Source organism: Electrona antarctica (genome assembly GCF_951216825.1).
Source record: "Electrona antarctica genome assembly, chromosome: 7".
In the NCBI taxonomy this organism is placed as follows: domain Eukaryota; kingdom Metazoa; phylum Chordata; class Actinopteri; order Myctophiformes; family Myctophidae; genus Electrona; species Electrona antarctica.
Genome location: NC_136812.1, coordinates 7,957,917 through 7,981,923, shown reverse-complemented (window position 1 = coordinate 7,981,923; position 24,007 = coordinate 7,957,917). Strand labels below are relative to the sequence as shown.

The 24,007-nt window shown below is 44.8% G+C and overlaps 1 protein-coding gene across 4 annotated transcripts in view; it reads right to left on the bottom strand.

Annotated features, from left to right (window-relative positions):
- nos1apa (nitric oxide synthase 1 (neuronal) adaptor protein a) overlaps positions 1 to 24,007 on the bottom strand; it is a 235,550-nt gene that overhangs the window by 14,426 nt on the left and 197,117 nt on the right. The window lies entirely within an intron of this gene.

The following is a 24,007-nucleotide window of genomic DNA, read 5'->3' as shown; positions in this document are numbered from 1 at the left end:
GTTTGCGGGCTTTGCGGCCCAACCCATTTGACCAATGGAATAACAATACTTTATCAGTATCACAATGAAAACATATTTCTTTTGTGAAGAAAAATGATATTTTTTTTATATTAATGTTATATTATTGTTCAAATCTTAGTGTTTTCCCAATTACTTAGGGGCCAACTTGCAGTATCCTCTGTGAGGATACCCACAGGCTTGAGAATCACTATACTGTAGTATCAGTATTAATTCAGAATCAAAATTAGAGCCTGATGGATGTATCGTTTGGCTGATACATTGCCCATTAATTTTTGGATTATGGCCATGTCAATTTTCTAAAATAACAGGTCTACAAGCTCACAAATCACACGGTCATGCATTGTGAGCTTGTACACCGGCTGTGTTTTTATATTCTTTTTGAATGGGGCTTAGTGGTTAAATACAATATTTTTAGTTTAACCCATTTTGAGACCTATCATGACAAAATTGTCATGATTTAGAAAACTTTTTTTTTTAATTTCATTTTTTTCCTTCATTGATAATCAGTGGTCTAGGACAGTGTTTCCCAAAGTGGGGTCCGGGGACCCTCAGGGGTCCTTGAGGGAGTTCCAGGGGGTCAACAGCTAAATGATAGTTTGGAACCAATTGGAGCCCTTATGGGTCTGTAACTCAGAGAGTGTACAAATGGACCCAAATGGACCCGTACACTCTCAGAGTTAAACTAACAGAGTGATTTTACAATATAAATTGGGGGTCCCAGAGATAGAAATGCCATTAAACTGGGGGGTCCTTGAAATTAAACGGGTTGAGAATCACTGCTAGAGCCATAAATATGTTCACTTATGGGGGGTCCCTGGCATATCTTTTCAAATGGGGGTCCTGGGCGGACTGATTAGTGTCAATTTGGGGGTCCTTGACATGCAAAAGTTTAGGAACCACTGCTCTAGGACAATCCAAAAGCATCTCCAAAACTCTGGCATTACTCCGGGTTGGGCTCATTAAAATGCCAGGCACATCGCAGAGCGGGACAAACTCATCCACTGATGAGTTGTTTCCACACCATCGGACAAACTGCAGCGGAAGTGTAATAGCTTCTATGAGGAGACAAGTCAGGGGGGGTAATGACTATGAGCACAGCTCCCAGCAACAACCCGGAGAGATTTCTCCTGGTCGGCTAAATGGAAGCGAAGGAATCTCCAATGCTAATCAGAGGGAGGTGCAGAAGCGAGGCAGAAATGGGTAACCTTGACTCCCCTTTAACACACTGTAAATATCCCACTAACTGTCTGTTCCGCGCCCTTGAGATCTACGTACAAACCACATTAAAAGCTCAAGGCCTAGGGAAATTGGTCCCATAGAAACAACATCATGAAGGGGGTTATAAGAGAGTTTACAAGAGAGTTTAGAAGAGAAGTAAATGGAGGGAAAAGGGAGACACATATTATATGTAGGTGGAGAGGGACAGAGAAAGCAATATACTGTACACTCATAAAAGACCAGATCTTACATCAAGTAGTGGTATGAGAAGAGAGCTAAGAAAAGGCAGAGAGACATGCAACAAGTATACTTTTCAAATAAAACTTCTACTGTACAGTATGTACAGTATGTAAGGTGTGTGATGATAGCTTTATATGCAAATAAGTCAGTGGACAAATCAAAATTTGAGGCCTTAAAGCTGCTATAAGCAATAATGTCAAAAAAATCAATTACTTTTTTTTTTCCAGCAATGGGTAAAACGCTCCCCAAAAAAAGTAGTCTCTGTGACACATCTAGGGGCCACAACCTGCATTCAAAGAATTTTCTATAGAAGCTTTGTCATTGGTCGATTTACCTGGCTACTTCCAGATTGGTTACCGATAGTCATTTTGACCGGGTTTTTTTTCCGACCAATGACAAAGCTATCTAGGAACATCTTTGAATGCAGATTGTCACAGAGACTACATTTTTTTGGGAGCCATTTACTCATTGCTGGCTGTCTGAATACCAAAAAGGAAAAAAAAGGTCATTAACATTTTGACATTAGAAACTATTGTGCTTCAAGGTGCTCATGAATCATGTTAAAGTCATTTCAGTGAATGGGCTCATAGAGATTCCTGTCCAATCATTTGGTATCCCTTCCCAATTCAACTCGCAACGGAGGAAATGATGGACACACTTTGTAATCTAATAAAAGCAGTTGTCCTGCAAAGGGAATTTCAATTACATAAAAGAAACACTGCCACCGCCTTCTAGGCAAAAAAAAGAGTTTAAAAATGTACGACTCCAAAATGTATTTTCAGTGCCAAGGAACTGTTCCCTGAACTTTTCCCCCATAAAAAAAGAGATGCCTTTACACAAGGGGCACGGCACAAGTGATTTCTAACAACTGGAAGCCGGCCCAGACCCTCTATGCTCAAATACATACAAGTTGTGATTTATCACCCCAATTTACGTCCATTCCCTTTCCTGGACAGCTATGTAGGCCCCCTTTAATCCTCCTGTTCTTTCTCCATTACCTTCGTCCACTTGCATAGAGGCCAGCTCAGTGGTCTTGTGGTTAGAGTGTCCGCCCTGAGACTGGGAGGTTCGGGGTTCGATCCCCGGCCGGGTCATACCAAAGACTCTAAAAATGGGACCCAGTGGGCACTCGGCATCAAGGGTTGGATTGGGGCATACTAGCGTCATGTCCAGGGGGTGTACTTGTACATCAAGCTGCCTCACGCTACAGAAACAGGAGATAGGCTCCTGCAATCACTTCTCTCCATCGGAAGAGGGAGAGACAATGGACATAAATCTTAAGGGTTGTACTTTCAGCTACGCTTTCGCATGTTAATACCGGAAACATCTGTAAATTTGACATGTCATTTATTTCAGAAATAGCTGTAATCTAAAATGTACTACTTAAACCACAGGGGCCAGATGGTATTGTTTCTGCGCTGCACTGTCATGAATGTCCATCACAACATGCAGCTGTTTATCACGGTCAAAACTGGCCTGGGCCGTGGCTCAGCGGTCCAGGCACCTTGGCTGGTAATCCAGTCTGGCAGTGTGCCGCGGGTTCGACTCCCGATCCCGACGGCCCTTATACTGCATGTACCCCCCCCATCTCTCTCCCCATTTCCTGTCAGCCTACTGTCTGTCCCTCCATAAAAAAATAATAAAATAAAGGCGAAAGCCACAAAAAAAAGCATGGTCAAAACTGAGCCAGTATGAGTGTGGAATCAGAGAAAACACCAGTCAAGCAAAAAACCTGACATTACTGTAGGTTATATAACCCAGTTACTGCTTTACATTTTAATGCACTCGCATGTTTGTTAGTTAATTAGTTATTACCAATGGGGGGAAAAAAGGTTAAAAAAATGAATCAAAGTAATTACGTTTTAATCACAGTGAATAATAATGCTAAAGAGCTCTTTCACATTTCACAGATCTCTCCCGAGGCCTGTTTGTATAATCCTCGAAGAGGCCGTACGTGCCACAAGCATGCAGCTCCGTGTGTGTGTGTGTGTGTGTGTGTGTGTGTGTGTGTGTGTGTGTGTGCGTGCATATGTATGTTTTCTTCTAATTACGAGCATGCCCTGGGGATTCCAGCTGCAATCATTATAGCTCATTAACACTGAAGTGAGGCTCTTGCTTTCGTCAGGCCTAGCGAGGATAAAGCAAACAACGCAGGCTGACGACAATGAGAGCTCCGCGGCACTTAACCCATTCTGACCTGAGATCAGATTCTAAAAATGTCTTCTACATCCTGACAGTTTTCTGAAAAAGCTATGTTTCTATGTCAGTCGTTTTCAAAAAATAGCAGACCTACAAGCTCGTAGCGCGCCACTCGGTGGCGCGCTACGAGCTTGTAGATCTGCTATTTTTCAATAGCTAAAGCATAACATAATGCTAACACCAACTCTACAAAAGATATGAGTTAAAAACGTTCGCTTTGAAAGATATATATTCAAAGATTTTCACTACATTTTCAAGATTTTTCAAAAATAGCAGACCTACAAGCTCGTAGCGCGCCACTCGGTGGCGCGCTATGAGCTTGTAGATCTGCTATTTTTCAATAGCTAAAGCATAACATAATGCTAACACCAAAAGGGGTTCCCGTTCCCGCCCAAAATGGGTTAACATTTCACAAGAGACAGTCGGTGCCGAAAAGCAAGGTTTGTGAAGGTTGTTTGACACATTTGGAATCAATTACCAAATGAATCCACCGTACTATTCAAAGTCAAGAGTATAATTTACTGCAGATTTTATTAAAATATCGACTACCTCCAGAACTCTGCATTGGATGCTAGGTTACATTGTTCCAATTGATATTCATTTGATTGGTCTTTTTCATAATTTAAAGATATACAATGATTGTCAGGTGATTGTCAGGTCCATGGTCTTTTCTCCTGTAATTCCAGTCATATGTTTTGAGAGGCGCTATCCCCTCCTAGGCCCAGCTTTGAGTGTTTGTCTAAACACAGACATTGAAGACAAGAGTGTGTAAACACAAACATTCAAGACAAAAGTGAGGACGCAAACTGTGATTGGCCAGAATGAGATGATGTATGATGATAAGAGCGCCCCTCACTTCACTGTGATTGGCCAGAATGAGATGATGTATACATCATCTCATTCTGGCCAATCACAGTGAAGTGAGGGGCGCTCTTATCATCGTATACGATGATAAGAGCACCCCTCACTGCACACAGTTTTACGTTATCAGATTAATGTGCTCGTCTTGTAACCCTGTCAGTCATTTACAGAGAGTAACGATTCAACGAACGCGGTGAGCAAAATGAAAAGAAGTGTGGAATAAAAAGCATCCATTTATTGAGTTAAGGCAGAGTGCAGTTTCATTTCCCCAGGGTGCCGTTTTTACTGACTAAGCTGAGGCGGTAATCATAATCAATGTCTGAATAGGAGTTGTTCAGTTGGCTTTGATAGTACCATGAGTGATGTTTGCAGAGAGAAAGTATGAGAGACAGTATGTTCTGGAACTCCACTATAAATTAAACGTTAGTATCAACACACCATTCTGTTTAAGACACTATTATGTGAACTCTGTGTTGGGGTGAAATTTCTCTATTTCGATCTTCTATTTTTCGTCCGACCGACGTTGGATTGAAATGTGATTTTTAAAGACATTTTTTTCTCTTGGAAGATGTATCCATTAGTCTTTAACAAAATAATGAAAACATGAAGTTGTGTAAACCGTTATTTAATTTCCAATGCATTTACTATGACCTACTGCATTCAGACGATGTTGTACAAGGTTATATAAATGACAGAGATACAGTAGAGCACACAGCCATCCCCTTCACTACAACATAAAAGGTAATACAGCTTTGACGATATTCATGAACCTTGAAATGCTGTGAATGGTGTAACAAAAGCAGAAAGTACATTTGAGTACAAGTTTTTTTTCTTTTAATGAGACCAACTGCACCGTTCATCGGCCCTCTGCTGAGTGCCGACTTAATATTAGTTTTACACCCACGCTCAGCTTGCAAGGTGAGTTCACTGAGTTGTAGCGATGGATGTTGTAGTAGTAGATACACAGTAACATTCTGCATGTTAATTTAAGTGTACAAATGAAACCAAAATGAGACGTAATGGTCCCTCTAGTTTTGAGCATTTGAACATGCTCAGTTACAAATGGATATACAATATTAACACTGAGGACTTTAGGATGTGTTCATGACGAGCAGGGGAGTACTGGAGGTGGGGTGTGCAGATAGGACAGACAGGGGAGTACTGGAGGTGGGGTGCAGGGGAGTACTGGAGGTGGGGTGCAGGGGAGTACTGGAGGTGGGGTGCGCAGATAGGACACACAGGGGAGTACTGGAGGTGGGGTGCGCAGATAGGACACACAGGGGAGTACTGGAGGTGGGGTGCGCAGATAGGACACACAGGGGAGTACTGGAGGTGGGGTGCGCAGATAGGACACACAGGGGAGTACTGGAGGTGGGGTGCGCAGATAGGACACACAGGGGAGTACTGGAGGTGGGGTGCGCAGATAGGACACACAGGGGAGTACTGGAGGCGGGGTGCGCAGATAGGACACACAGGGGAGTACTGGAGGTGGGGTGCGCAGATAGGACACACAGGGGAGTACTGGAGGTGGGGTGTGCAGATAGGACAGACAGGGGAGTACTGGAGGTGGGGTGTGGTGGAGCGCCCCTCCAGGGGAGTACTGGAGGTGGGGTGCGCAGATAGGACACACAGGGGAGTACTGGAGGTGGGGTGCGCAGATAGGACAGACAGGGGAGTACTGGAGGTGGGCCTGTGGGGTGCGCAGATTGGACAGACAGGGGAGTACTGGAGGTGGGGTGTGGTGGAGCGCCCCTCCAGGGGAGTACTGGAGGTGGGGTGCGCAGATAGGACACACAGGGGAGTACTGGAGGTGGGGTGGGGTGGAGCGCCCCTCCAGGGGAGTACTGGAGGTGGGGTGCGCAGATAGGACACACAGGGGAGTACTGGAGGTGGGGTGGAGTGGAGTACTGGAGGCGGGGTGCGCAGATAGGACACACAGGGGAGTACTGGAGGTGGGGTGCGGTGGAGCGCCCCTCCAGGGGAGTACTGGAGGTGGTGGTGCGGTGGAGCGCCCCTCCAGGGGAGTACTGGAGGTGGGGTGCGGTGGAGTACTGGAGGTGGGGTGCGGTGGAGCGCCACCTCCACTATAGTTCAGAGCCTTTGACTAGTTGTTTGAGCTGCACGCGCGTCCATGAGAGAGAGTGCGTCTACCTCGTGTATCCAACAAAAACGACCATTCTCACCAGTACCCGCTTACAAAAAGCTGCCGAGTGTCAACAGGGTGAATTAACATAGGAATGACCCTGGCTGGATGCATTATCAATGGTCCGTTGTGTGATCTGCTAACTGAGTACTAGACTGCAGGTGTATGCATATACTGTCGGATGTTTTGAAGCAGTCCAAAGAGAACGTTTGGATAATGGATTCATGAATTAAATTACAGAGGTGACGCCTGCAAGGTAAATGTATAATGATGACAACACTAAAGTTTCCACATTAAGCAAGTCAAATAAATAGAATAACATTCAATATATATTCCGGGTTAATAAATGTGCCTACATATTAAAGAGGTTATTCCAGTCTGCAATCACTTGCGTGCAAGTGATTGCGAGTGTGCGTGACGTAGTAGTGCTCCACTAGTAAAAAACAATCCACAGTACACTACTGATTACAGGTGAACTAGCAGAGTTGAACTCAGAGTAACGGAAGGAGATTTGAGTTTGAGTACAGTAGGTGATCAGGTTAACACATACATTGACCTCTTCATACCTAATGAAAATCTACCCCAAATAATTTGCAGCCGGATACTTCACATGGCTTTCTGTCGTGTAGTGGTTGGTTACAGTACAAAATCTGCCAATTAATTAATTTAAAACTATAAAATGGCATACTAAACAATTTTTCTTTTTAGTTTTTTTATGATCTATTGGGCATTTTCCTCATTAATCATAGTGAGGAATAAGGACTATTCATGATTCAATTATCACCATGCCTTTGTTCAAGTTCAGTGGCCTTGTGGTTAGAGTGTCCGCCCTGAGACTGGGAGGTCGGGGTTCGATCCCCGGCCGGGTCATACCAAAGACTCTAAAAATGGGACCCAGTGCCTCCCTGCTTGACACTCAGCATCAAGGGTTGGATTGGGGGTAAGTCCCTGTGACATACTAGCGTCATGTCCAGGGGGTGTACTTGTACATCAAGCTGCCTCACGCTACAGAAACAGGAGATAGGCTCCTGCCCTATGGGCCTCATGGCTCGGCAAGGCTACTTACTTACTTTTACTTTGATCAAGTTGAACTCTCTCAGAGAGCAAGTCTTTAAGTGTTTTTATAACTTGAACCGGACTCTGACAGAGAGTGGGAGTGAGGCCTGTAATTAGCCTGGCAACATGATGGGTCAAAGTGCCAATCCTCAAACCTAACTTTGATCTTAGCTGAGGGTATCCCACTTCTGTCACAGAGATGAAGCGCACACACACACACGTGCACGCACGCACACACACACACAACTACGCCAACACACATCCCTTGACTCTCTCGTCCACAGAAAATAACAATGTGATGAAAGCAGCTGTGATTCCCAGACGCCAGTGGCTTCACAGATAATGTTTTCACAGAGAGTAATGACACACACACACACACACACACACACACACACACACACACACACACACACACACACACACACACACACACACACACACACACACACACACACACACACACACACACACACACACACACACACACACACACACACACACACACACACACACACACACACACACACACACACACACACACACACACACACACACGATGAGATCCAATACTCCCTTAAACAAGCCTAGACATCATAGGTCAGAACAGAGACCTCAACGTATTTACAGAGCCGTGTTCATCTCCAGACTCTCTACTGCAGTAGTTCTCAACCTTTTACAGAGCCGTGTTCATCTCCAGACTCTCTGCTGCAGTAGTTCTCAACCTTTTACAGAGCCGTGTTCATCTCCAGACTCTCTGCTGCAGTAGTTCTCAACCTTTTACAGAGCCGTGTTCATCTCCAGACTCTCTGCTGCAGTAGTTCTCAACCTTTTACAGAGCCGTGTTCATCTCCAGACTCTCTACTGCAGTAGTTCTCAACCTTTTCAGGCCACAACACCCCAAAATGATCCCATTTGAACTGGGTCAATCAGTCAGGACAAACTGGGTAGGCTACAGAGTAAATCGTCAGTGTGAATTCAACTTTGAGAATGGACCAAATAGTCCATTCAGTTACATTTGTAGAGTTAAATTAACACTCATCTGCCAGATGATTACCAAACCAAGATGCATAATGTAAGCCTGTGTGTTCACACGAAGATACGAAGATACAGTCTGCCGTTCATTTTCAATGGAAGCCAGCGACACGAAGATACGAAGATACAGTCTGCCGTTCATTTTCAATGGAAGCCAGCGACACGAAGATACGAAGATACAGTCTGCCGTTCATTTTCAATGGAAGCCAGCGACATGAAGACACAAAGATACAGTCTACCGTTCATTTTCAATGGAAGCCGGCGACATGAAGACACAAAGATACAGTCTACCGTTCATTTTCAATGGAAGCCAGCGACATGAAGACACAAAGATACAGTCTACCGTTCATTTTCAATGGAAGCCAGCGACATGAAGACACAAAGATACAGTCTACCGTTCATTTTCAATGGAAGCCAGCGACATGAAGACACAAAGATACAGTCTACCGTTCATTTTCAATGGAAGCCAGCGACATGAAGACACAAAGATACAGTCTACCGTTCATTGTCAATGGAAACCGGCGACATGAAGACACAAAGATACAGTCTACCGTTCATTTTCAATGGAAGCCGGCGACATGAAGACACAAAGATACGACGACGGCATCATTACGACGGCGTCAAGGCCCGCCAAAATACATGTTGTTCGACTAAATCAACTGTACATTTAGTCGACTAAAATCTTATGACATTTAGTCGACTAAAACTAGACCAACACTAAGACATTCCAGGTGACTAAAATGTAACTAAAACTAAATGAAAGCTATTCAAGAGACTATGACTAAAACTTGCTGCCAAAAACAACACTGCATAGAAGTGATGTGGCTTCATGGTTCACTTTGACAGAGGGTATACGTTCAATTAGTGCACTGCCAGTCAGTTCACAATGAGCTGAGCTAGCATGCACAGCTTCGCTGCGTATCCCACTTGACTTCCAAGTTCCACAACCACCTTTCCTTAACCCATTTTGGACTGAGGTCGATTAAAAAAAGGCTTCTAAATCCTGACAGTTTTCTGAAAAACCTCTGTTTCTATGTCAGTGGTGCTCATCCTTTTTCCATATCAAAACCCCCCAGAATTATCTGCATTTGGCCACGGACCCCCATCTGAAAATGTTGTTCCAGGGACGCCCCCCAGAAGCAAACATTTGAGTTAAAAACGTTCGCCCTGAAGAGAACATATTCAAGGATTTGCGCCACATTTTCACAATTCTTTTCAAAAATAGCAGAACTACAAGCTCGTAGCGCGGCACCGAGTGCCGCGCTGCGAGCTTGTAGATCTGCTATTTTTCAATAGCTAAAGTATAGCATAATGCTTAAAACACCAAAAGGGGTTCCCGTTCAGAATTGGTTAATGTTCAACTCTGAACAGCCGCACAATCAGAGAGGGATTTACTTATAACCCCAACACAGAATTGATACAAAGAGCCTCCTCGTGCCCTCTCTTCCGTAGCAGACCAATTTCAATCTCAAAGTATTACTCCTCAACCAGGCTTTTGATGTGGGACGGTGTTAACTGAAGAGCCGTTTTGCTAAAAAGCTTTAGTGTCAGCTGACCTATAATCCTCACCTACGAGTTGTATCGAACAAGAAAGGGAGAACACGGAGATCTTTCAAATCCTCTTCCAATGCATCGGTCATTGGACGTTTTGTCCTTCAGCGGCCTGAGTCTGACACTCCTCTCTCTCATCATCCCAGGAGAGAACACTGACACTCCTCTCTCTCATCATCCCAGGAGAGAACACTGACACTCCTCTCTCTCTCTCTCTCTCTCATCATCCCAGGAGAGAACAGAGCACTGAGTGAGACATGATGAGACTTCATTTCATATTGCTGTCGAGTCAAGTGCGAAGGACGACAAAGTCGTATTTTGGTACTGATTGGAAACAACAATCTGACAATTATTTATTTCAATAAATAAACAAATCCTTTAATTTTTTTAATTTCACATTGCTGTCGAGTCAAGTGTGAAGGAGGACAAAGTCGTATTTTGGTACTGATTGGAAGCAACAAACTGACAATTATTTGTTTCAATAAATAAACAAATCCTTTAAATCATTCTTGTGTGAATGTTGCTGCGATTGGGTGTTTGAATGCTGTTGCCAAAACAACTCTACCACAGTGTGCCAAATTGTCCAGAAACTAACTTGCTGCTGTGCTTAAAGTTATTTTTATAACACACAACTCTCTGCATTCCTATGTTGTTGGATCGTGAAGGCACATTTCCAACACATCCACATGTTGACACCTCAGAACTCCAGTCAATATATGCCAGTTATATAAGCCCTATTCATTGTAACCCCGAAATCTGTTTGCAAGATGTGCCAACATATTTTCACACACACTCAGTCATTACGGTTCATTGTAGCACAGACCAAGTTACAAAGAATTGGCAAATTCAATATCGTCTGTAAAACAACTGCCCTCTCCAGACCACAAATGCAGCATTTACTACGGTGAAAGAAATTCAAATGCAACTCTTTTTCCATGGCATATTGGAAGGCAGCATTCAGGAGAATTGCTTTTTGTCCAAAGTCTCCTGAACTTGAACACAGTATTTTGCGTTGAACAAATTTGTTTAGAAATTCATGTTGTTACACTGCATCTCAACTAGCTAAAGAGTGCTGGGTTGCGCCCCGAAAATAGCTGATCTACAAGCTCTCAACGCGTCGCAGTGCGACGCGTTGAGAGCTTGTAGATCAGCTATTTTTGTCCAAAAGTGCCCTCTTATGGGATTTCAGCCCCTGCCTCCCTGACACTCTCTGCACTGAATGAACAAACTCAACAACACACAGGCATTTTGCTGACACTGGAAGCATCCCAGGGCCAGTGGAAGCATCCCAGGGCCAGTGCCTGAAGAATGTGACCCGGCCAGCGGAGCTGTCGAGGACTTCTCCGTCTGCAAGTCCATGAACCCGGACACTCAAACAAGAATGACACGTTTTCCTGGAACTGTCATATAGTGTTCTTTCAAAGTCTACTATGCACATTCTGAGTTATATAACAAACGGAAAGGTAGGAACGCACACCAGTAGTGGCGAGGTGCTGACCACAGGAGATAATACTTTGACATAAGAAAATAGGCCACACAGCTCGTAGTAACGATGCTAGAAACTTTAATAAACCAACTTTTCGGCAAGCAGGTTGCCTTCTTCAGGGTATATATTATACCCTGAAGAAGGCAACCTGCTTGCCGAAACGTTGGTTTAACACTTTGTGTGCCCACGCAAAAGTGGGTGAAAATCACTTTCACCTAGAAAATCCATTAATTTTTTTTATTCAGCTGACTGTGGAGACACATGCTGGAACTTTTTACTTTGAAATGTTTTATAGTTTCTGAGTTATTTAATTTAAACGCCCAATGCATTCTCAATGGCGAAAACACAAACTTTGGCACCACGTATTTTAAAAAAAAACATTGTTTTGAAAGACGTCCACAGACGTCTTGGGCACTGCGCGTGCGGTAATACCAAAGACGTCCACAGACGTCTTGGACACCAGATGTGTTAAAGTTTCTAGCATCGTGACTACGAGCTGTGCGGCCTCTTTTCTTATGTCAAACATTCTGAGTTATATGTCATATAATTGGAACTGTGAACCATACATACATGGAGAAGTTGGTTAATGTTGGATTTGTGTTGAAATGTAAAATTTGCCATGATGTGTGCCAATAAATCCTCTCCACGGAGCATAGCAAAAACAGAGTTGGCTCTAAATAGAGGCATTTTTTGGGGGTGAAATATTCAAGTTGATTCCAAAGTAGGCTAAACCTACGACCCCAAAAACTTCAAAACAGGCTTCTTCAACTTTCAACGCAGTACGAGTCGACACCGACGAGAGCAAACATCTGGACTGAACCACTGGAATGTGCAGCCTCATTGTTATTATATAACCTCATTACTGCTACAGAATCAAGGAAGAATTAAAGCACATACATTTAATAGCAGATGAGGACAAAGACCAATCCAAAGGTGAGCTGTGTGTGTGTGTGTGTGTGTGTGTCTCCATTTCATTAATAATGAATTAATTAAACAGAGGGCTGTTGGATTTGCTGCCAAGGCTGCCTGGCGCCACTGGAGATGGATCAATCTGTTTACCAGGGGGTGTGTGTGTGCGTGTGCGTGTGTGTGTGTGCGTGCGTGTGTGTGTGTGTCTGTGTGTGCGTGCGTGCGTGCGTGCGTGCGTGTGCGTGCGTGTGTGTGTGTGTGTCTGTGTGTGCGTGCGTGCGTGTTCTTCTGAAGCAGAGCTTCCCACAGGCTATGAATATACAACACATTGCTGGAAAAGTGTCAGGAAATGTCTGCACCTTTTTAGACGCTGTGACACAGCTAATTGAGACGCCCGCAGAGACACGCCCGCCCGCCCGCAGAGACACGCACGCCCGCAGAGACACGCACGCCCGCAGAGACACGCACGCCCGCAGAGACACGCACGCACGCCCGCAGAGACACGCACGCCCGCCCGCAGAGACACGCACGCCCGCCCGCAGAGACACGCACGCCCGCAGAGACACGCACGCCCGCCCGCACGACATGCAATTGCAAAAGCAAATTGGCACCAATTGGAAGCTAATCAAACTAATGTTCTTTGCTCCGTCTGTGATTAATGGCTGCCACAATGCAATTCCAATGGGAGTCACATGGGTTTGACCAAACACTTGTGTTTGATGGGGCAGCAATCAGCAAAGCAATCAGCAAAGCAGCAATCAGCAATCAAACACAAGTGTTAGGTCAAACCATGTGACTCCCATTGGAATTGCATTGTGGCAGCCATTAAACACAGACAGAGCACAGAACATTAGTTTGATACGTGTGAATGAGGCCTTAAGTAAAAACGCTGCCACTACTCGACATGACACTAGACGAGGGACTTTTGCTGTGATTGGTCTAATTCTGTGGAGACTGTGATTGGTGTAGCAGCGTTAGCTGAGCTGTGTGATTGGTCTAATTCTGTGGAGACTGTGATTGGTGTAGCAGCGTTAGCTGAGCTGTGTGATTGGTCTAATTCTGTGGAGACCGTGATTGGTGTAGCAGCGTTAGCTGAGCTGTGTGATTGGTCTAATTCTGTGGAGACCGTGATTGGTGTAGAAGCGTTAGCTGAGTTGTGTGATTGGTCTAATTCTGTGGAGACTGTGATTGGTGTAGCAGCGTTAGCTGAGCTGTGTGATTGGTCTAATTCTGTGGAGACCGTGATTGGTGTAGCAGCGTTAGCTGAGCTGTGTGATTGGTCTAATTCTGTGGAGACCGTGATTGGTGTAGCAGCGTTAGCCGAGCTGTGTGATTCTGATTACAGATCTACTTTTTGTGGGGACATGCATACAGACCCAACCTGGACTAGACAGTGATTATTATGGTATGGCCCTTTGGTGTTCCAGCCCATTTTAAAGGGCCATAACAACAACGAGACAGAGAAGAAAGACTGGAGGAAGAGGACAGAGGAGAAGAACTGGATGTTGTAGTTCCACATTGGTTGGTTCAACTCCACTCTCATCCATATGAAACAACATCACATCTATAATTGATTTGCTATTTGGCACACCACCGTCTGCCTGGGCCCATTGTGTGTGTGTGTGTGTGTGTGTGTGTGTGTGTGTGTGTGTGTGTGTGTGTGTGTGTGTGTGTGTGTGCGTGCGTGCGCACATGCATGTGTGTGTGCGTTAGACAGACAGATCCCATGAATGTAATTCCAAGGGGAAATTAAGTCGCTGGGAAAAAAGATACATGCCTCTCCAAACCCCAGGAAATGTGCATTTTCGTTGTGGTGTGTCTGTGCGTTGCTCCTGAGAGCGTATATATATATTCCGGTGCTTTTATTATCACCAGAGACGGGGGTTACAGTATGTGCATGCGTAAGCGTGTCTCTCTAATTGAGGTCATGCAGAGTATTACTGGGGAGGAACATTTTGGTTAGAGGAGCAACCTAATGATGGGGAGGTTGTTATCAATAACTGGCGATACACCCTAAGGCACTTAAGTCGACTTAACCCATTTTGAGCGGGAACCCCTTTTGGTGGTTACATACATTATGTTATAATTTAGCTATTGAAAAATAGCAGATCTACAAGCTCATAGCGCGCCACCGAGTGGCGCGCTATGAACTTGTAGGTCTGCTATTTTTGAAAAATCGTTAAAATGTGCCTCAAATCTTTCAGAAAATTGTCATGATTTAGAAAAACTTTTTTTTTATTTCGACGTCAGGCCTGAATGGGTTAATGCGACTTCCAGCTTCTCAGTAAACAAACAATATTACTTTGTTGCACCAGGCATCGCCCCCTGGATTGTGTGCCTGTGTAGTCAAGCCAAACAATGACTCTCTTTAGCTCTTACGGGTCGGGCTGTTCCATACTGCCATACCCAGTGTTTCTGCTGTGTTCCCCTTCCTCGTGTTTGTTGTTGGTTCCCTGTCTGTTCTCTCTCTCTGTGGGTGTGTGTATGTGCGTGCGTGTGTGTGTGTGTGTGTGCGTGCGTGCGTGCGTGCGTGCGTGCGTGCGTGCGTGCGTTCCTCTGAAGGTGGTGTGCCATGATAACCTACCTGACCTGGCAGAGACCTGTGCTCTGACGAGCACGTTTTCTAGTTTGCACTGTTTTATTATTTAGTATTAAATCTTACGACTTCATCATTCTGCATAAGCAGTAAAATTGTGAATTATTGCACTATTTTTAGGATTAAGATAGTCCTTGCATTGTGCACTTTAGCCTACATTTGATTACTTTCTGTCTACTATCACTGTGGATGATTGTTCCCATAACTGTGTCCATGTGATAAAGATGATTGTTCCCATAACTGTGTCCATGTGATAAAGGTGGGCAGCACATTTTAACTTCAACTTGATGATAACATTTTACCGTTGCTGTCACTTTTATGATTTTGTCCTCAGTTTTCCTGCTCCGGAATGCAAAAAACCTCAAGTGTTGCCATAAAGATGAGTTTATTTCATAAGCCTGGTGCAGTACACTATGGAGAGCAAAACACACAGTCAGAGGACTACTCTTATCATTCTGGTACCTTTAATAATAATAATAAATTGCATTTTTATAGCGCTTTTCCAAGTGCTCAAAGCGCTTTACAATGGTTCATTCATTCATACATTGGGAGGTGAAGCGGCGAACAGTCGACGCCAGCGTCCTCACTTCCCACATTCACACACCAATGGTGGCAAGCTCACACCGACCGACTCATTGGAGGCAATGTAGGGTTCAGTGTCTTGCCCAAGGACACACATGTGGACAGGAGGAGCCGGGATTCGAACCGCCGACCCAGGGATCGTTGGACGACCTGCTCTACCTCCTGAGCCACAGCCGCCCCAGTTAGGGGCGGCTTTAGTTTGAATTACTTTCATACACTGTCTTTTAAATTCCCTGGTTGTTTTTTGTTCCCAGCTGTGCTTTGCTTACCCACATTAACCCTGGTGTCTCTGGTTTGGTTACGTCATGCAGGAATGGGTCAGTTAATGGTCAGAAAGTACGAAAGTAGCAGAGCTACAGTCACAATGTGACGCTTTGTGATCTTGTACTGTAAATGGTGCATTTATATAGAGCCTTTATCCAAGGCGCTTTACATAGATTGTGCATTACATTCACCCATTCACACACACATTCATACACCAACGATGGCGGCGGAAACCAATGCAAGGCACCAACCAGCACATCAGGAGCAATTAGGGGTTCAGTGTCTTGCTCAAGGACACTTCGACAGTAACTCTGGGGGAGCCCGGGTTGGAACTGGCAACCTTGCGGTTACCATCCGGCCACTCTATACCCCTGAGCCTGAGCTTTGCTTACCCACATACATTAACTCTGGTATGGTGTCTCTGGAGGAGAATGGGTCAGTTAATGGTCAGAAAGTACGAAAGTAGCAGAGCTACAGTCACAATGCTTGTACTGTAGTCGTATATTATGAAGTATATAGTATTATAGGGCTTGATATTGGGTTAAGCCATTTAGGCCTGGCGTCGAAATTATTATTTTTTGTTTTTAAAATGTAATTTTTTTCTGAAAAACCTCATGTTTCTGTATCAGTGGTGCTCAATATTTCGTGTCAAGGACCCCCAAAAATTATCTGTAATTGGCCGCCGACCCCCATCTGAAAATATGTTGTTCCAGGCACAGGGAGCAAAGATTTGAGTTAAAAACTGAAACTCTGAAAGAATATATATTCAAAGATTTGAGGCACATTTTCACGACTTTTAAAAAATAGCAGACCTACAAGCTCGTAGCGCGCCACTCGGTGCCGCGCTATGAGCTTGTATTTTTTAGCTATTTTTCAATAGCTAAAGTATAACATAATGCTTAGTTAAAACACCAAAAGGGGTTCCCGCCCAGAATGGGTTAACTATGCCTCAGGTCCACTTCCAGATCTTTGCGTCTCCGTCCGCCCTCCTCGTCGTGTTCTGCCAGCCTGCCTCGCCTAACATCTTGCCAACCCACTTTTAATGACAGCTCAGTTCTCCCCGTCTGCTCTGCGCCACTGTTCTGTTCTTCTGGTGCAGCTCATCATCAAACGATCTCAGCCAATCTGCGTTTGAACCATTGCCAGCGCTGTGTGCCCGAGTTCTGCTTTCTGGGTCCCAATAACTACACCAACAAACTGTAGCAGCAGTTAACAAGTCAAAATGTGTGTGAAATTGTATTGCGTTATTCAATTCGCTTGCTTTAACCCATTTTGGACTGAGGTCCAAACATTTTTCTGAAAAACCCATGTTTCTATGTCAGTGGTGCTCAACCTTTTTCATGTCAAGGACCCCCAGAATTATCTCTATTGGGCCACGGACCCCCATCTCAAAATATAGTTCCAGGGACCCCCCAGAAGCAAATATTTTAGTTAAAAATGTTCGCTCTGAAATATATATTCAATGATTTTTACGCCACATTTTAACGATTTTTCAAAAATAGCAGACCTACAAGCTCATAGCGCGCCACTTGGTGGCGCGCTATGAGCTTGTAGGTCTGCTATTTTTCAATAGCTAAATTATAGCTCATCATCAAACGATCTCAGCCAATCTGCGTTTGAACCATTGCCAGCGCTGTGTGCCCGAGTTCTGCTTTCTGGGTCCCAATAACTACACCAACAAACTGTAGCAGCAGTTAACAAGTCAAAATGTGTGTGAAATTGTATTGCGTTATTCAATTCGCTTGCTTTAACCCATTTTGGACTGAGGTCCTAACATTTTTCTGAAAAACCCATGTTTCTATGTCAGTGGTGCTCAACCTTTTTCATGTCAAGGACCCCCAGAATTATCTCTATTGGGCCACGGACCCCCATCTCAAAATATAGTTCCAGGGACCCCCCAGAAGCAAATATTTTAGTTAAAAATGTTCGCTCTGAAATATATATTCAATGATTTTTACGCCACATTTTAACGATTTTTCAAAAATAGCAGACCTACAAGCTCATAGCGCGCCACTTGGTGGCGCGCTATGAGCTTGTAGGTCTGCTATTTTTCAATAGCTAAATTATAACATAATGTTTAAAACACCAAAAGGGGTTCCCAGCCAAAAAGGATTAAATGAGGATGGGAAGAATTGATCGAATTGCCAATTATTTTATGCCGAGTGCTGACCACGTCTTACAAAATCCAGCATGGAGTGCTTGAAAGGGATAAAAGATTCTTTCTGTCTTTCCAGACTCTCTCCGCCTGCATTCCTCACTGCTCGCCTCTTTTTCTCTCGCTCCCTTTGTGGCTGCCACCCCCTCGCTTGCTTTTGAAGCTCAGCTTGTCGTCTGTGTGCATCTTTGCCATCTTATTGCATTGACTGGGTGTGTAAAGACTCGGAGGGCTTATGAGAGCTTAACCCATTAAGGACGGGAACCCCTTTTTGGTGTTTTAAGCATTATGTTATACTTTAGCTATTGAAAAATAGCAGCTGTTTTAGAAAAAAACGTGAAAATGTGGTGCAAATCATATTCTTTCAGAGCGAACATTTTTAACTCAAATCTTTGCTTCTGGGGGGGTCCCTGGAACTACATATTTTCAGATGGTCCACGGCCAAATACAGATAATTCTGGGGGTCCTTGACATGAAAAAGGTTGAGCACCACTGACATAGAAACAGGTTTTTCGGCCTCATGTCTAAATGGGTTAAGACAGAGAGACAGATGGGAAGGAACACTGAGGTAAAAGCCTCAGTGCTAGGATAACACAGACTGTTCAAATGATGCAGCCAGCAGACTGAGCAGAGCCACAGATTTACCAAATACTTACAGACAGGACTTTGACATAAAATGGTAAATGGTGCATTTATATAGCGCTTTCATCCGAAGCACTTTACATAGATGGGGTGGTGGGGGGGGGGGGGTTGGAGAGTAGAACGGAATCCCACGTATCTGGCAATAATACGGTTAAAGGTATATTCAGTGATTTCACTTAATTCAAATATCACTTCTTTTTTTGTTTTGTTGTGATAATCCTCCCTATTATAGAGTGTGCTGACCATATAAGGAGTTCCTCCCTGTCCCCAGTTAACCCCTGGGGTCAAAAAACCTTAGGTTTAGTTTTTGGCTAGGTGGCCAAGCCTTCATCCAATCAGGATCGAGAGGGGCCTTCCGCCAATCATGATCGAGCGGGGGTGGGTCTAGGTGTGCGTACTGTTGGCCTGTTGCGTGTCCCCCCACTGTAGTGCGCGCATGTGCCGGTCACAGGTGGGGCTTGTGACCGGGGGCTTTCCAAATCACCCAAATCACTGAATGCTCCTTTAAATGCATCCAAACAGAAAATCTGATTGCGTTAAACAACTCACTTTTCCACTAACTTCCACTGTTAGTGGAACACTTTTCCACTAACGCCAACACATCCAGATGTTGACCCAGTGCAGAAATCCAGTCATTATAATTAAGCCAGTTTTGCAAAAGGCCCATTCTATTCCAAAATATGTTTGCAAGATGCAAGATGTGCCAAAATATTTGCATGCACACGCACGGACACACACACACACACACGCCAAAATAGTTTTAGATTGGGGTGATTGGAGTACTTTGTTAGTTTGTTAGTGTTCTGTGTGTCCAGGTAGGGCTCCATTCAATAATGCTTGGGTCAGGAGATTAATAGCTTGGCTTTAAACATTATTTATTCCCCTTTGCTGTTCTGTAGACACGGCCATTAATTTTACTGCTCCAGAGTGTGTGTGTGTGTGTGTGTGTGTGTGTGTGTGTGTGTGTGTGTGTGTGTGTGTGTGTGTGTGTGTGTGTGTGTGTGTGTGTGTGTGTGTGTGTGTGTGTGTGTGTGTGTGCAGTCCAAGCTGTAATTCCACATGCCCTTGTCGGCGTTATTTCCCAGTTGAGAAGGCCTTACTTAGCCCCCACACAGTAAAACGCTCAGTGAGAAGGCCTTACTTAGCCCCCACACAGTAAAACGCTCAGTGAGAAGGCCTTACTTAGCCCCCACACAGTAAAACGCTCAGTGAGAAGGCCTTACTTAGCCCCCACACAGTAAAACGCTCAGTGAGAAGGCCTTACTTAGCCCCCACACAGTAAAACGCTCAGTGAGAAGGCCTTACTTAGCCCCCACACAGTAAAACGCTCAGTGAGAAGGCCTTACTTAGCCCCCACACAGTAAAACGCTCAGTGAGAAGGCCTTACTTAGCCCCCACACAGTAAAACGCTCAGTGAGAAGGCCTTACTTAGCCCCCACACAGTAAAACGCTCAGTGAGAAGGCCTTACTTAGCCCCCACACAGTAAAACGCTCAGTGAGAAGGCCTTACTTAGCCCCCACACAGTAAAACGCTCAGTGAGAAGGCCTTACTTAGCCCCCACACAGTAAAACGCTCAGTGAGAAGGCCTTACTTAGCCCCCACACAGTAAAACGCTCAGTGAGAAGGCCTTACTTAGCCCCCACACAGTAAAACGCTCAGTGAGAAGGCCTTACTTAGCCCCCACACAGTAAAACGCTCAGTGAGAAGGCCTTACTTAGCCCCCACACAGTAAAACGCTCAGTGAGAAGGCCTTACTTAGCCCCCACACAGTAAAACGCTCAGTGAGAAGGCCTTACTTAGCCCCCACACAGTAAAACGCTCAGTGAGAAGGCCTTACTTAGCCCCCACACAGTAAAACGCTCAGTGAGAAGGCCTTACTTAGCCCCCACACAGTAAAACGCTCAGTGAGAAGGCCTTACTTAGCCCCCACACAGTAAAACGCTCAGTGAGAAGGCCTTACTTAGCCCCCACACAGTAAAACGCTCAGTGAGAAGGCCTTACTTAGCCCCCACACAGTAAAACGCTCAGTGAGAAGGCCTTACTTAGCCCCCACACAGTAAAACGCTCAGTGAGAAGGCCTTACTTAGCCCCCACACAGTAAAACGCTCAGTGAGAAGGCCTTACTTAGCCCCCACACAGTAAAACGCTCAGTGAGAAGGCCTTACTTAGCCCCCACACAGTAAAACGCTCAGTGAGAAGGCCTTACTTAGCCCCCACACAGTAAAACGCTCAGTGAGAAGGCCTTACTTAGCCCCCACACAGTAAAACGCTCAGTGAGAAGGCCTTACTTAGCCCCCACACAGTAAAACGCTCAGTGAGAAGGCCTTACTTAGCCCCCACACAGTAAAACGCTCAGTGAGAAGGCCTTACTTAGCCCCCACACAGTAAAACGCTCAGTGAGAAGGCCTTACTTAGCCCCCACACAGTAAAACGCTCAGTGAGAAGGCCTTACTTAGCCCCCACACAGTAAAACGCTCAGTGAGAAGGCCTTACTTAGCCCCCACACAGTAAAACGCTCAGTGAGAAGGCCTTACTTAGCCCCCACACAGTAAAACGCTCAGTGTGTTGATTTGACTTGGAAAGTTTCAAAAGTTTCATCTGGGTCTATTAAAATACAGACTTTTCCAGTACGAGTCTAATACTAGTAGATTCTCTTTGTTCAGACTGCAGATAAAGCAGACTGTTTGTTTCTCAAACGATATAAATTCTTTCTCTGCCGCTAGCTGTTAGCATAAATTAAGTTAGCCGCCCTCTGCCACCACCCGCGTTCACTTTAACCCATTTTGGGGCGGGAACCCCATTTGGTGTTTTAAAGCATTATGTTACACTTTAGCTATTGAAAAATATCAGATCTACAAGCTCAAGCTCATGAACTTGATGAAACTCATGAACCCTGGAACAACATATTTTCAGATGGGGGCGGAGGCCAATTACATATAGTTTTTGGAGTCCTTGACATGAAATATTGAGCACCACTGATACAGAAACATAAGGTTGTGCAGACATTTTTTAAATTTCGACGTCATGCCTAAATGGGTTAAGATAAGGAGTTTGCAGTGAAAATAGCCTGTCTATACTCCCACGTTATGACAGTGATATTCAAGGGGCAGCCACGTGGGCCTACTGGGCAGCCCCCATGGGGAACCGTATATAGGGGCCACAATTGTAAAATGTGAATATTGTGAAAATTGACCTGGGTACAGCGAGTATTCTTTTTTTTCTTCTTTTTCTGCCACGTGTGTCTCTGACTGTCCCTATACAGCAGCAGGAGGCAGACTCAACGTATTGACCCTATACAAGGCCCCAGAATGGCTGGGAAATGGGGCTGTCGCTCCTCAGTCCGTTCTCTGGATACATTTAATTCATTTAGACCCGAGTTAAAAACATTCACTTTGAAAGAATATATATTCAAAGATTTGTGCCACATTTTTACGATTTTTCAAAAATAGCAGACCTACAAGTTCGTACTGCGCCACTCGGTGGCGCGCTATGAGCTTGTAGATCTGCTATTTTTCAATAGCTAAAGCATAACATAATGCTAACACCAAAAGGGGTTCCCGCCCAAAATGGGTTAATTATAGCTCTATGATACAGCAGGAGGCATGACTCTATAGGTATATTATTGATCACAGCGGCTGCTTGCTTGGTCGCCCCTCTACTTAACCCCACTTTCAAACAGGACGATGGCCGTGAGCAGCGATCAATGGGAGCCACCGAACTCACACAGACACCGACCTGCCAGCCGGGACAGGCCTGGACGCATAATGAAAAGAGAGAGAAATGGTAAATGGTGCATTTATATAGCGCCTTTATCCAAGGCTTTACATAGATTGTGCATTACATTTACCAAGTCACGCACACATTCATACACCGCTGACAGAGGAAACCATGCAAGGCACCAACCTGCACATCTGGAGCAATTAGGGGTTCAGAATCTTGCTCAAGGACACTTCGACACTAACTCTGGGGGAGCCCACAGGGTTCGAACTGGCAACCCTGCGGTTCCCATCCGGCCACTCTACCCCTGAGCCACCGCCGCCGAGAGAGAGGAAACTCAGCAATCCTAATATACAACTTGAGCAAAAGGCTGTCGTATTACTCACACGACCACACAACACCCCTCACACAACACCCTGCCACATCACTGGGAATACAGTAGATGTACACTAATTGCTATGTACATGCACACACTTTCTCTGGCGCACATCATGTGGTTATGAGATGTCAAACCATGCAGGGACGGTGTTCCCACGTGTTTACCGATGTTATCCTCGACTCAGATCCTGTTGATTTAGTTCCATAAATACACTCTGCTGAGTTAAATTAACGGCTGCTAGATTTGACTGTGCGCATGCACGGACGCACACACGCACGCACACACGCACGCACGCACGGCACTCCCCTCTTCCATGCAAAAGCCCCATAATTCAAATATATCCAATGCATTACTTAGAGGTGAATCAATACCCACTTAAGATTGAGGGAATGAGTTCAAACCTTACAACCCACGTTCAAGCAGGCATGCTTGCGCACACACACACACACACACACACACACACACACACACACACACACACACACACACACACACACACACACACACACACACACACACACACACACACACACACACACACACACACACACACACACACACACACACACACACACACACACACACACACGCTTGTGCACACATAAAATAATCTTGGCTGTTGTCATTTCCTTCCATCAACACACAATGGCATGGGCTGTAACAACAGATCCCAGAACAGGCACAGTATTCATCACTTTACAATATCCATAGAGATCAGATGGTCTGTCTTCCTTCCTCTACCACTGGGTCTGGATGAGATCATTTAAATCGACCTTCAACTAAGAAAGCATCAGGCCTGAGGCCAAGTAGGAGAACGCTTGCATTTATAATTAATGAAAAAGAGGGGGAAAAAAAGTCATGGAATGAACGTTTATCACTAATTTCTGTGTTTATGTCCCCGAGGGAGAGGAGAAGAGAGGACTAGAGGACAGGAGAGTGGCCTCTGGACTTATTT